We start from the raw sequence: 13,732 nt of genomic DNA, 5'->3' as shown, positions 1-13,732 counted from the left end.
GGGGAACTCTGTGGATTCCTGCCACAGTGATAGGCATCACCGGGCCTCGCTCTTACCTTGTAGAGCTGGAGGACGATCGGAATTGGAGAAGGTACATTGACAAACTCTGTGGCCGCCTCTCCAACTCCACTCTTAGACAACCAGAGGTAACTCCTGCACGAGTTAGCCAAAGCCCTACCCAAACGGAGCAAACACTCACTCCTTCCACAGCCAGCTCAAGCCTGAGGGTACTGGGAAACCTATCTGGTTATGTTGCAGGTCTGCAGCGAACCGGCTCTAGAAGCTCCAGCTGCAGCCTGTGAAAGGTTCCAGGAGCTTCCACCAAGCGGAGCTGCGGAGCAAACAGGTTCATCCGACCTGTCCAAAGAACACCCTCCGACTGAACTGCACATGTCTGGCAGAGCTACCCAAAAGCCCGCCTACCTGCGTGACTACGTAATGAGTTGGATTGTTCCATCCAAGAGAGGAGGGATATTAGATACTGGTATCTACTACAGTGGTTTCCACCAAGGTCCTCTGTTCCGATGGGAATAGAGGTTTAATCCTATTGGTCGAAGGGTCTGACAGCTCCCTATAAAAGGGCTGCTGTCAGACTCAACCTTCACTGGATTGTTCTTACTTGTTGTACTTAATAAAGAGCTGTTGTTGCCTTTTAGCCTTGTGTGCCTTTCCATTACCCGATCTAACACCTACCTTAGCAGAATAATCAGCATTCTGAAGCCAGCCTACTTACACAGCACTCCAGACTACAAGCTGTTTACCTGCAAGGGATATACACAGTGCTGTGTCTCAAGCAGAATCACATGGGCTTCTGTGTGCATGCAATAAACAGATACCCCCCAAACCTCCTTCTCTTGGAGAGGGTAAGTATTTCTGTGCTTTTGAAAAGCAGCCAGAATTTGGATACCAAGGCTAGATAAATAGTGGGAAATGACAATTTTCTCTTGAGGTTCTGATTTAGGGCGGCAATCTACAAACAATGAAAAATCCAGGGAAAACAAATAGCCTCATTTTTCTTTGAGGTATAGGCAACACATTTAGCTAGAAATATTGTATAAAAATGTCTTTTATTTGGAATGTAATTTGCCATTTAAACCTGCTTGTTTCTGATATTTATTGTCTCTATGTAGCTTATTCAAGGTGGTTTTCTTTTAAATCAGAATGCTTTTAACTAGAAGCAAACCAGCAATAAGTTGCCAGAAACCTTTCTACTTTTCTGTACTTTTTTTTGTCCTATTGGGAGTTTTTAAAGAGTCTGTTTTCAATCTTAGCAACTCTCTACATTTATTTCCTTCACCATTACATGTTTTGCACATTGCTACTTATCATTAAAATGATTTGAATAGTTTTGCCTTTCTTTTTTTCTTTCAAACATTTCAATTCTTTTTATACCTTGTGAGATTAATCTATCTTCCAAAGGAAGAGGCTGATTTCGCTAGTCCGCCATCTCTTCTTATTGGTCAGAAGATGATTCTATATAATTTATTCCATACTATACCCTCTAGTCTTTTAATTTAATGGGTGCCGAATGAAGCAACTATCTGAGATAGATGATAACAGCAGTAAGTACAAAGAGATACTCCAAGGCATTGAGGTGAGGTAAAGGTATGCAGGCCCAATGACTTACAGCAGAGGTGGAATTCACTTACATTCCCTAACAGTTTGCAAATGTGAGCGCTCTCGTCTGAGCATGCACACTGCCTTCTGTGCATGCACAGTGCTCTCACATTATATTGGGGTGGGGGTGGGGGTGAAGCCTCCCACAGCTGCCACTATCGATTCACCCAAACCAGAGAATACAGGCTGAATACCACAGCTGACTTACAGGGGAAAAAAGGTTTGAGACTTCCAAACGTTTACTCTGTGGAATCAGTCCTGCTGCTACAATTACATTTTGTGATTTGTGTATGGGTGAATTTAATCTGATGGCTCTTGTGGGAAAGCTTCTCTTTTCTTGTGCAAATGCTGAATAGGAAGGAAAAATGATTCTGTATGCTGAAATGCAACTTGTAGTGGCTTCCAATATTAGCATATGGGATTCTGTGGCAGTCTTAGGCTTAAAAGCCCTATGGCCTTTTGTCTGTTCTTAGGGCCTAAGCCTAAGATGCCCATAAAACCCAGACCTTTTCTCTTATGTTGTAAAGAGGTTTTCATGCTCAGGAAAAGCAGTTTTTCCAAAACCTCTCTAATCTCAGTAATGCTGGCCAACGATCAAAAATGTGTCATCTGTGTTTAAGTGTGAATTTTCAAGCTGTTGGGTTTCAAGGTTGCTCAAGGCAGTCATATTTCTTTATGCTTCTGTTGGAAGAAATGTCCTCCTGGGTTCGGCTCCAAGTGGGAAAAAAGACACTGGAGACATGGAGGCTGTTAAGTAATTAAGCTCCCCATTAGAAGAGCGAGTATGCAGAGAAGTGTAATGAGAGTGATATGGAATAACACGCACAAACCAGCATACAGAGACACTGAATAGTATAAAAATATAGTAGTTTACTATGTAGAAATATAGAGGTATTCAGAGTCCGGTTAACAGTCCAAGTCATACACGGTTCAGTAATTCAGTTATCAAAATAGTCAGTATAAAACACACAAAATATAGCTAACAGTAGCAAACCACAATACCTCACAATACACCGACCAGCTTCTAACAAACAGAGAGCTAACAGCCATTCTGGCTCCCTCTTATGGCTGCTTGAGGTAACAAACCAATTACATCTCTTAAGCATTTAAAGTAACAGTAAAGTAATCATAACTTATATACATTGCCAAGTCAAGCCTAGGGTTACATCCCTAACAGAGGCTGCTTGGAAAGATGGTTTTAATGGTGGATAGGATCACATGGCTTGAGTTCTGAACAGAAAAGGTGATCACATGCTTCAATGTTGATGGAGAAAAAAAGAAGGGAGGGCTGAGATACTGAGTCCCTGGTTTTATGTCGTCTCTGGCCTTTGATCTTGAGCTTGTATTCTGATTGGTTGTCAGACTCCCATGGGGCCATGCAGGGGCAACTCTCTAGGCTGCATTTTGAATCCAAGTTTGGTTGAGTTCTCAGATGCCATGTGATGAGTTGGGTAAAGGGCCAATATTATCATGCCTTAATCCCATCCCCCTGGAGCTGAAGGGGAGAACTCTTTATTATGTAAAGGGACTGTCTTAATGGCCCATTGACAAAGTGGGTGGGGGCAGGAAGCTGCAGGGAGCTATTCTGTCTTTATAAAACATGTTTCTTCCTTTTCACGTCCAGAGAAATATTCTGCCTTTTCAATATTTCCTAGGATATTTCATTTTTCTGGGAGAGGGTTGGGTGATAACTTCCTACACTTCTATGGAACCAGGAAGAAAACTCCGGATACTAAGGGTAATACCTTTCTCAGAACGCTTAGATTGGGATGGGGGGGAATCAACCCAAGAATCCAATGACTGACTTGCTGCTGGGACCACAGCTCTGTGGCCCAGAGGATACACAGCTTGCTCACAGCCCCTCTTGAGTCTTCCTTTAGTTTAGGCAGATGAAAAGCCGGCTATTCAGCATTCCGATGATACTGCAGATTAGCTTACAGCTGAGACATGATGGGCCATTTCACCCCCCTCCCTTTCCTCTCCCTGATTGGCTAAAAAGTTCTCCTCTTGTCAATTACAAATTATATTTAAAAAACCCTCCACTTAAAAAGAAAAGAAAAAGAATTTGTCTTTGTGATGTTTAGATCAAATGACTGGCAAATACAGGATGCAGTTTCTAGGCAAACGTTGCCTAGAAGCAAATAGGGTTTCTAAATGTTTCAGTTACTTTCAACCTAGACTGGGTGGGGCATGATTTGCGAGGTTAGTGTTTAGATTATATTTTAACATCTTTCACACCGTAAACAATTATACCCAAATTAGCTTGTGGGATTTAGAAACAATTTGATAGCTACCAGATGATGTGCAATAGCCAGGCTGAATTCATATATGGATTTTTTTCCCCTTTACATAGAAATAATTTTGTGCAGGTATGTATGCACATCCTTGCTAGAGCAGAGAGATCAATTCTCAGGTGATGTTTCCTCTGAATAAAGACATATAGAGTCACGACGCTTGTATGTATGTATGTATGTATGTATGTATGTATGTATGTATGTATGTATGTATGTATGTATGTATGTATGTGTGTTTTTAAGACAGTGACACTGCACTTTCTCAACCCTCCTTGCATTTTTTAGTCTGTCTCTTTAAAAGGCTTCTGTATTGTCTTGGACTCCCCTGGAAATGCAGTAAGGATTCCTATCACATCTCAGTTGCCATAGCAACAGCAGCCTTTCCCATAATGAGCTGCATCATCTGAACTGATGTCACAGCATCATGCAGCAGGTCAAACAAGGCACCTCCTAGTATTGCGTCCTACAGATTGTGCTGTAAACATCAAAGGAGAATGGTGTGAAGTGGAGATGGTGAGTCTTATCGTGAGACCGTCTTGATTTGTGTCATGCTGTCTTGTAATAAGTGTATCAGTTTTGCCTACTTAGAGTAGTCTTGGATAAAGATGCTGCATGTCTAAATATTAATGTTTAGGTAGGCAGGCTTAGACAAAGGCCTACCAGAGCTTCAGGATTCCAGATAGATAGCTAATGACAGATAACCGATTGCTTTGCTGAAGGTATCTGCAATGTATTGAATTTCATACCTTAATCTGCACTCCCTCTTGCTTATTTCTTTCTTGGATTTAAACAATATTTCATCTTGAAGCCATCTTGATTTTTTTTTAAAAAACCCTACCTATACTTGTATTTTCACGAGAAGTCACCATCCTGTTTTTGCCTTATCTTTTCTTATTTTTTAGAGGCTTGTGGTATGATCACCTTCCCTGAATGTGTTTTGCTAGCAGATGAAAATGATAACTAATGATGAATAAGCATTTGGCAGATGTTGCCCTGACTTCAGCTAGATTCCTTGTTTCTTAGAATTTATAGCCCACAAGATGCCAACTTTTCTCCCTAAAAAGTCACAGGTAGACTCCTCCACTATCTATTGCCATTCTTGTTATCCCTTGCACGGCATATTGTGTCCCTTGATGAATTGAAATAGTTACCTGGGGGAAAAAAATCTTCCATCAAACTGCAGTAACGGTATAGCCGAGAAAATCAATCTGATAATGTTGGTGCCTTATAAATATACTATTAACATTAATGGTTTTGCTAACTTTCTCCTAATTAGCTGAGACCATTTGCATGCACACGTTTCATACCAGGATGCTTTCCAGAAATTATTAATGGTATCTCCATGTTTCCCAATCATATAATGTCGTTGCTGGTTCCGGAAGCCAACATGGGTCTCACTAACCTGGATGGATGGGAAAACTACCTTTCATTGTCTTTGAATGTTTAGATGAGTCATTGTTTCAATTGCTTGCAGTGAAAAGAAAGGAAATACTAGACACGTGTCATTTCCCCCACTGATGTATCTACTGGGAATTAGGGAGTGGCCTCCTTCTCTGCTTTGCTTATCTGACTTATTTTACCAGGGCAGTTAGAACTGAAGAAATATGAGGTAGTTTTGTAATCTGAATGAATCTTTTAAGAGCCCAAGGACAAGGGGGTTAAAAAAAAACACCCTCGGAGTTTAAGTGTACTTACACCAAAGTCTAAAAGAGTAAACTGAAGAGCTGATTGTTTTTCAAAGCTGTAATGAGCACAAGGGTCTCATCTGGCATAATCTCTAATGGATCTTTTTAATTTTAATTAGGCAGTTTACATTGTAATCTACACGCATTATCCAGCATGGCCTCTTCTTTTAAACGGGGGGGGGGGGGGGGAACTGTGCATATTTTATTTATTCTGATGGCTTAAAAAGTGACAATGTAGTCTATCAAAAGAAATCTCTGGAGTGTATCGGGTGCTTACCAGCCATGAAAAAGCTTGGGTTAGCAAGAGACAGAACGTCTCTGGCTGGAGGCTGGGTTAAGCTCACAGTATTTTATTATTTGAGCATATGTTGAGCCATTGCTCAGGGAAAAAATACTATTAATTATTATTAGTAATATATAACAATGTTTGTGATTGTGAGGGCCCAAGGAATTTGTCAGCATCATGGGTCTGGGAGGAAAAATATAAAACATGCGATTCAGGACATTTAAGACGAAGGCTGCTACTTAGTAATCTTGGTTGCTCAAATATGCAATCTAATTCTTAGGGCTTTTCTAATCATGCAAGCAAGGAAGACAGCAGGAAATAAAGCATTCTAGTAGGTATGATGTATTTCAGAAAAGGGGTAAATGAATTAGGTATGAATTATTTTATTTTATCTTGTAGCCAAATTGGGTGGGGACGTAGCTCAGTTTGAGCACATGAAGATTCCAAATTCAGCCTCACGTAGAGTAAACAAACGTTCCTCTTGGAAATGTTAGAGATTTACTCTCATGTCTGATTCCAGTCATAACAGGCCTTAGTGCAATGACTGGGATTTTGTGGGATCCCAGTCATTGCACTTGATAAACCAGATATACGGCTTAATGTAATTTGTGAATTCAATGAGCTGTGTCTTTGTTCAACCCTGGGCCAGGGTTGAACAAATTATTTAATATGATGTGAAAGCTTCAACTATGTAAGGAAGTTTTATATATTATTAGTCAGGAACTCTGGAAGAAGACATGCTTATGTAAAGCATCTAATGTTATTGCAAAACAATAGGGGTGAGTTTTGGAACAGATATTTCAATCTGTAATTAGTGACTTTAACCCAAGTTCAATTGAAATTATATATTTTAATTGAACTTGGTATATTTTCCCACATATTTCTATCATTTTAACTTTTATCTTTAAACCATTTCTATATTAGTAAAACTGCCTCCTGACAATGAAGCAATACAAATAATGATAGTTTCTTGAATATTACAGGTATCAAACCCAGGATTTATATTATTTTTAGGGGGGGGGGCTTTAATTTGTTTAAGTTGAGATAAACAATAATAAAGCTTAGGATTCTCCTGAAAAAATCCATGTTTAAAAGCACAATGACAACATAAAATATTAGAAGTGCATCTGTCATTATCTGTCACCAGGCACATTATACATCAGGATTTGGTAACCTCAAAAAGATGTACCTATTTTTAGATACTTAGTTAATATATATTAATGAATCTGAAATCACTCATGTACTTATTAGAGCAATAAAATTTATCACAAGTTAAAAATGTTCATTAACAGATTTTTTTTCCTGAGCTACAAAAAACTCCTGATTCTTATCTCATCACAAATGATCCTTTAAAAAGCCTTATCACTATCATTGTTGTCGTCATCATTACCATCAACCAGTTGTATAGCAATTTTGATTTTAAAAAGTTAAGTAACTTCATGGTAGAAAATTTGATGACTATCAATATGGAAAATATGGTGATTTGAAACAAATGTTCCTGCCAATTTAAAAAATGCTTTTCTGCTAGGAATTCATCTTTTGATTATTGAACCAGATAAGCCATTTACACTGGACATGATTGGTAGATCTCACACCCCAAAGTAAATGGAACTGTAAAACACGTGACCCACCAGGCCAAAAACAATCTACTGTCTCTTCCTGGCATATGAAGAGCCATCATGTCACATAACCAGATTTATCCTGCTCCTTGTATGTTGCAAGGAGTATTATTGCAATACTACTATTAGTATTACTACTATTATTGCAATACTATTGCAATACTACAATTTGATTGTCAAGAATGCAGTATGTTGTGCCTATATTTTATTTTTTAGCTGTCCAATTTTTAGCTTCTGTCTCTGGACTTATAATAAAGACCAATAATAACAATACTGTAATAGCAATAGCAATAGCACTTAAACTTATATACCGCTTCATAGTTCTTTCCAGCCCTCTCTAAGCGGTTTACAGAGTCAGCATACCACCCCCAACAATCTGGGTAATAAAAGAAATTGGACAAAAATGTGAGGATATGCAATGGAACTTGAATGTCTCAATCATCTATCTACTAATATTCATTAGGTAGCACATGCTTTACTATCAAAATTTAACTGTATTAAATAGTTTGTAGTACTCAAATGCTGTTCAACATAATTATCTAAACTTGGCTAATTTAGTTAAAGCACTAGTTTATGAGAAAGGTAAACTAGAGCACTCAGATGCACATGCTTTGCGTCATTTTATCTGTTTTTCATGAGCACTGGGAGGATATTACTACAATACCTTGCCCTTAGCATTTCCTGACCTTAGCGTTTCCTGCTTAGATTACTGCAGGGTCTGCCTTTGAGAATATCATCTGCAAACTTCATCAGGTCCAAAGTGCAGTAACTGTATGTTTACAGGTCCTGTTAATACTGCCATGCTACACCTTTGCTGGAGGACCTACACTGGTTGCTAGGGTGTTTTAAACTGCAGTTTAAGGTCCTTATCTTAAAAACCTGGATATCCAAGTGCTTGTCTTTCCCAGGTAAATTCTTCAAAAGTGACTCAAATGGTCAGAATGGCTCAACAGGAGATGGTCTGACAGTGGACATTCTCTATGAGAGTTGCACTCCTATGGAACAGTATATCCCCTCCCCCAAAGCCAAAAATGACCTCTACAGTAATGGCCTTCCAGAACCCGGTAAAGATCTTGCTTTTTGGAGACGTTTTGCAGAGCCACCAATACTGAAATTAGTTCTAGTACATTGTTGTATTGCATTATATTTTCTACTATATTATTTTCTATTATTACCTAGAGTTGGATTATATGAGGCAATGTATACATTTCATGAATAAAGCTAAATAATACTAGCTCTAGTTTTAACTTTGCAGCAAACCTTTGCCAGTTCTTTCAGCTTGGATCTTGTTAACTTCTTTCTGAGTCACTGCAATTCATACTAATTCCCATATGATGCTTTTTGGAGCCATAAATGTCTTATTTATTTATTTATTTATTTATTTATTTATTTATTTATTTATTTATTTATTTATTTATTTATTTATTTATTTATTTATTTATTTATTTATTTATTTATTTATTTATTTATTTATTTATTTATTTATTTATTTATTTATTTCTTAGCGCTTATAGACCGCCCCCTCTCCCGAAAGGGACTCGGGGCGGTGTACAGTCCATATCAAAATACATCATAAATGACTATAAAATTTAAACAATTAAAATATTAAGTGGATAAATACATAAATAAGAGGAGGAGGATAAAAAGATATACAGAACTGTACTGCTAAGTAAATAATTTAAAATGTACAGCATTTAAAACCCCAATATCCTATAAAATTAAGTTTAAAAGAGCAATCCCCCTAAAAAACCAGTAAGAAATATGTATGCCAGGAGGTAGACGTTAAAATTATGCCAGGCCAGCCAGTCGGAACAGGTGTGTCTTCAATTTCTGTCGGAAGGAGCGGAAGTCAGTGGTGGTTCTAATGTCGGGGGGGAGGTCATTCCAGAGGGTTGGGCCCATCACAGAGAAGGCCCTACTCCTTGGTGTCGCCCGTTGGCATTGCCTAGTGGACAATCTTAACTGTTAGAGGCCCAGGGCTACAATTTTTTTATAGAGATCTTGGAAATTTTCACACTTCCTAGTTTCTTTTGAAAGTATAAAGCTTGCCCCTTTCAGACAAGAAGGTATGGAAATTATGGTATTTCAAAAAAATTTTTTTTAAATGATGTTCACTTAATATAGTGTTTCTCAACCTACACAGATGAGTAGACATCAAGTCCCAGAATTCCCCAGCAAGCAGACCAGTTGCCAAGGTTGAGAATCTCATTTTAATGTAAGTTCTTGTGAATTTTGCTTTACAATTGGTGGTAAAGAAGATGGCAAAAAGGGGTTTGCTAACAACAGGCTATGGTCACAATCAATGTTCCCAGGCTGCACCTCAGGAATTGAATTCTCTGTCTCAGAGGAAAAATACCATTCTAGAAATTGTTTTCCAGTATCTCCCCAGCCTCTGAGCCCAGTTCTTTCCATATTGAGAAAACTTTATTTTGAAAAGGGCCAACAGCAGGTGTGCTGGGAGAGGGGCCACATGGCTGTTGGATCCATGGTGCTGGATCTAGTACCTTCTAGTGCAGGGGTGTCAAATTCACGTCATTGTGGCATCATGTAACATATCAGGACTTTTTTCCCCTTCGTGTGGGTGTGGCCAGTGTGTGACACATCCAGCCCAGGGGCCAGGAGTTTGACAGCCCTGCTCTATTGTTTTCTTCCCTTTTAGGTTTAGGTTTAGGTTTATTAAATTTATAGACCGCCCCCTCTCCCCGCAGGGACTCGGGGCCTTGTCAGCAGCTGCTCAACAATGCTTTAGCTTTATGGAAAGTTTTGATTTCAGAGCTCTCTAAGGAGAACATAAATTGGCCGCAGAGACAATATTGGTATATTTTGGCCTTATGTAATGCTGAAAAAGTAAGATTTATTCCTTCATATATTATCTAGTTACATCTTTTCTATCATGCTTTCACAAATCATCCCAGACAAATTGTTTTTGAGTTTCAAACTGAGCAAAAACAATAATGTTGGAACCTCAAGTTGTTCAAAAGCCTAGATACAAATTTAGATTATAGGCTTCTTCATTAATTATATCCTAATAGACATTGCAGGGAGTTTTATGGAGAATTTTTAACTTGAGGTCTTGGACTTCAAAAACAAAGATTATGAACTCTTTTGTTACATGAAAAGGCAAAATGGGTTGTGCCTCACGTCCTAAAAGGTAATGCTTTGAATCTAGATTTATGGAATCAAGATGTTATTCTTTATTATTTGTAATTCCCCTGTATCTTATAGCTGCTTTTTCCATTTTGTTTCGATTAAAAAAAACATGTTTAGAAGGAAAAGATGACAGCAAAAGATGAAAACAATGCTTCTTGTTACGAACACTAGGAGTCAATCATCTGAAAGCACATTTAGTTAGCCCGAGGATCCTTAACTCTTACATTTGGGAAATCATCTACTGTAAATAGTTCCAGAAATAAAGAATTTTATTTCCCTAGGTGAACTCTGCTGCTTTTTCTTTTGGAAGTGGATAGAGCATAATTTAACAAAGGATGTATTAGAAGACCCCTGATATCAGAGAAAGACTAAAGAACACAATTTGCTTTCACCTCCATAGACGACAATTTTCTGAATTCACAGGAAATGTCTCTTTGCTGAGGTCTTCTGCTTATGATAGTCAACCCTCTTTGAATTTGCAGCAAAATTGCAAGAAAAGTCTGCCTTTCTGGTCTATACTGAGTCATGCTTGGAATTATCTCCAATTTGCTAGTTTATTCCTATTTCTCTTCTCTTGTTTGAAGCATTTGGGTCACCTGTTTGTGTTTTAACAAATGGTCAACAGATCCTTTTAACTAACCATGTAGAGCAGGGCTGTCAAACTGGATGCGTCACACACGCCCACGCCCTGTTTAGCGAAAGGGGAAAAAGTCCCAATACATCACGTGACACCACCATGATGATATGAATTTGATAACCCTGATGTAGAGCCTCCAGGATTTCTTTCTCAACTAGTTTCAGAACCCTGTTGAATTCATTTAGGGTTAGTCTGAGGTGTTCAGTTAAGACCATCGTTTTGGAGAGTGATAGCATCTTATTTGGAGTGATAGCATCTGATCAGTTGCTGTTCATTCAGTAACTCATAATTTGTCCTGAAGAAATCAGCATGGAAGTAACAAAAGCACAGGTATATGTTCCTCACTTCTAAGCAGCAGAAAACTCCATGACTTTAGTTTCCTCTGAGTATTGGAGATGATCTTTTGTCACATTTGCTTAACTACAAAGAAGCAAGTAGAATATAATGTAAACAATAGCTTGCATATCCCCAAGCAGCAATTTCTCCATTTCCCTCAAATCTTTAATCACAATTTTAACTAATATAAAATGAAGCTCTCATTCTTTTATTCTCCATTTGTACCCCATTCTAGTAAAGTCTCCTGATGTCACTTAAGGGAACATTATTGGTTGACAATTGGTTGACAGACAGAAATTCTTGCCCACCCGCCAATCATTCTTAATGACCAGGAAGCAAAGTCAACATATTTCGATGTATCAGAATTATGTGCTCAGAAACAAGGTATAGGCACTCTAAAGAGATTAGTAAAAGTGATGATAAACACTTGCTGCAATTATAGTTTCAGATTAAATCTTTAATTTAGAATCTAGCAGAAGCTTCAGTAGTTAGCACAAGGGATGGCAATTAGGAAACTGAAAGTATATGTGAAGTGCTTTAGATAGTGAGATGAGTGGCATATAAATTTAATAAATAATGAAGATGGGTGTGAGGGCAGTTAGGGATAGTGGATAAAGTGTATAATGTGTGGTCTCAGCCACATGTCTTGTTTTGGTTTATAGTTAAAGAATCAGAAGGATTCTATAATCAAGGATTAGTTATAAGGGTTATAATCAAGGCAATTAGTTTCTGAAATATATATTTGTATACAAGTGCTACACAGTATAAATTAAGGCTGTTTCAAATAGATTTGGGCACCTTCTTTGGTACTGTTTTAGTATAAAATCATGATCAGTGCCTTGGTTATGTTGATTCGGGATTTCTAGAACCTCATATTTATTTAAAATTAAATCTACAATATTCAACTGGATATACTTTGTAATAATAAAATTGTGTAGGGTTGCAACCTAAGCAAGAAACTGCAAGTTAAGACTGGCTAACAACTTTTGAAAGAGAATCTGAAACACTTGCTATGTTCCACCTCCTTGCGATGATGAAATTGTGTTATTTCCTGGACAGTCTGAATACAGCAATTCTTTAAATTATTCCAAGGTCAAAAATGAGTTCTAAGTTTGAACAAACTTTAGAAGAAACTATCCCTTAATCTTGTCTTGGCTGAGGGACTGAGACATTGCAAAGAAGAAGCAATGTGTTTTGCATAAATATTAAGCCATTCATAATATCTTTTCCAAATGAATGTTGTATCCAATCTTGCTTGATGTAGAATTCTCTCTTTCATTTTTATAGTTTTTGATATGCTTCAGTTCTAAACATGAGAAGAACAGAACATTATAATCATACCAAATATGATAAATATAAGCAACAAATACACATATCTGCTGAAAACTGGGTAATCTTAAACTGTGTTTTCTCTATAATTCTAACATAAAAAACTCTAATATAAAATATAGCAGTATTTTCTTTGCATGCATTTTTGTTTATTTGTTTGTCTAATTTATAGAGTAATCCATCTCATAAACAAATGTTTCTGGATGCCGTACAACAAAAATGCCCTTTTATTTATTGATACTTGGAATTATCTAAAAGATGTAGAATGCCTGATGCTATCCACATAATTGAAAACTGGCTTTTAAAATAATTGTATTTATTTAAAGTTGAAATCTTTTTCAAAATCAAAATTACTGATGACTATTTATAGTGATTAATCATCTTGTAATTACTGCTTGGGATCCATTGCAATATTTGAACTCAACCAATGGTTGCTTTTAGAGACAATTTTAGGTTTTGACTGCAGGGCATGAAGATTGTCTAGGGTCTCACATCCTTAATCATCCTCAGAAAATTATTTTTATCGAAGCTTAAGCAAAATACCAACTAAATGCAGCATTAATCTGAAGAAGAGTAATAATCTTTCTTCTAGAATCAGGGGCATCTGTTAAATCAATGCCAGATTAGATTCAAGTATATTAAGCCCACCACTAAAAGATTATTTCACAAATGAAGGCAAATATACATGTCCTTGATTAATGTTGCACAATCCAATTTGGATCAGTCACCAGAACCAGATCTTAGTGTGACACATTCTGGTGAGAGAGAAATTCCCTGAG

General features: G+C 37.5%; 1 protein-coding gene across 4 annotated transcripts in view; it reads left to right on the top strand.

Annotated features, from left to right (window-relative positions):
- The first annotated feature begins 777 nt into the window (after nt 1-777).
- AKAP6 (A-kinase anchoring protein 6) overlaps nt 778-13,732 on the top strand; it is a 294,028-nt gene continuing 281,073 nt past the window's right edge. For 2 of the 4 annotated variants that reach the window (XM_081971196.1, XM_081971193.1), the window contains exon 1: nt 4,259-4,424. The gene's annotated coding sequence lies outside the window, so the exon portion shown is untranslated. Of the gene's footprint in view, nt 864-4,258; nt 4,425-9,644; nt 9,717-13,732 lie in introns of those variants that run through there. The other 2 variants (XM_081971194.1, XM_081971195.1) reach the window with 2 other exon arrangements.

This window comes from Natrix helvetica (assembly GCF_964273705.1).
Source record: "Natrix helvetica genome assembly, chromosome: 1".
Taxonomy (NCBI): domain Eukaryota; kingdom Metazoa; phylum Chordata; class Lepidosauria; order Squamata; family Natricidae; genus Natrix; species Natrix helvetica.
The sequence above is the reverse complement of the archived record's forward strand: the minus strand, read 5'-3'. Positions and strand labels throughout refer to the sequence as shown.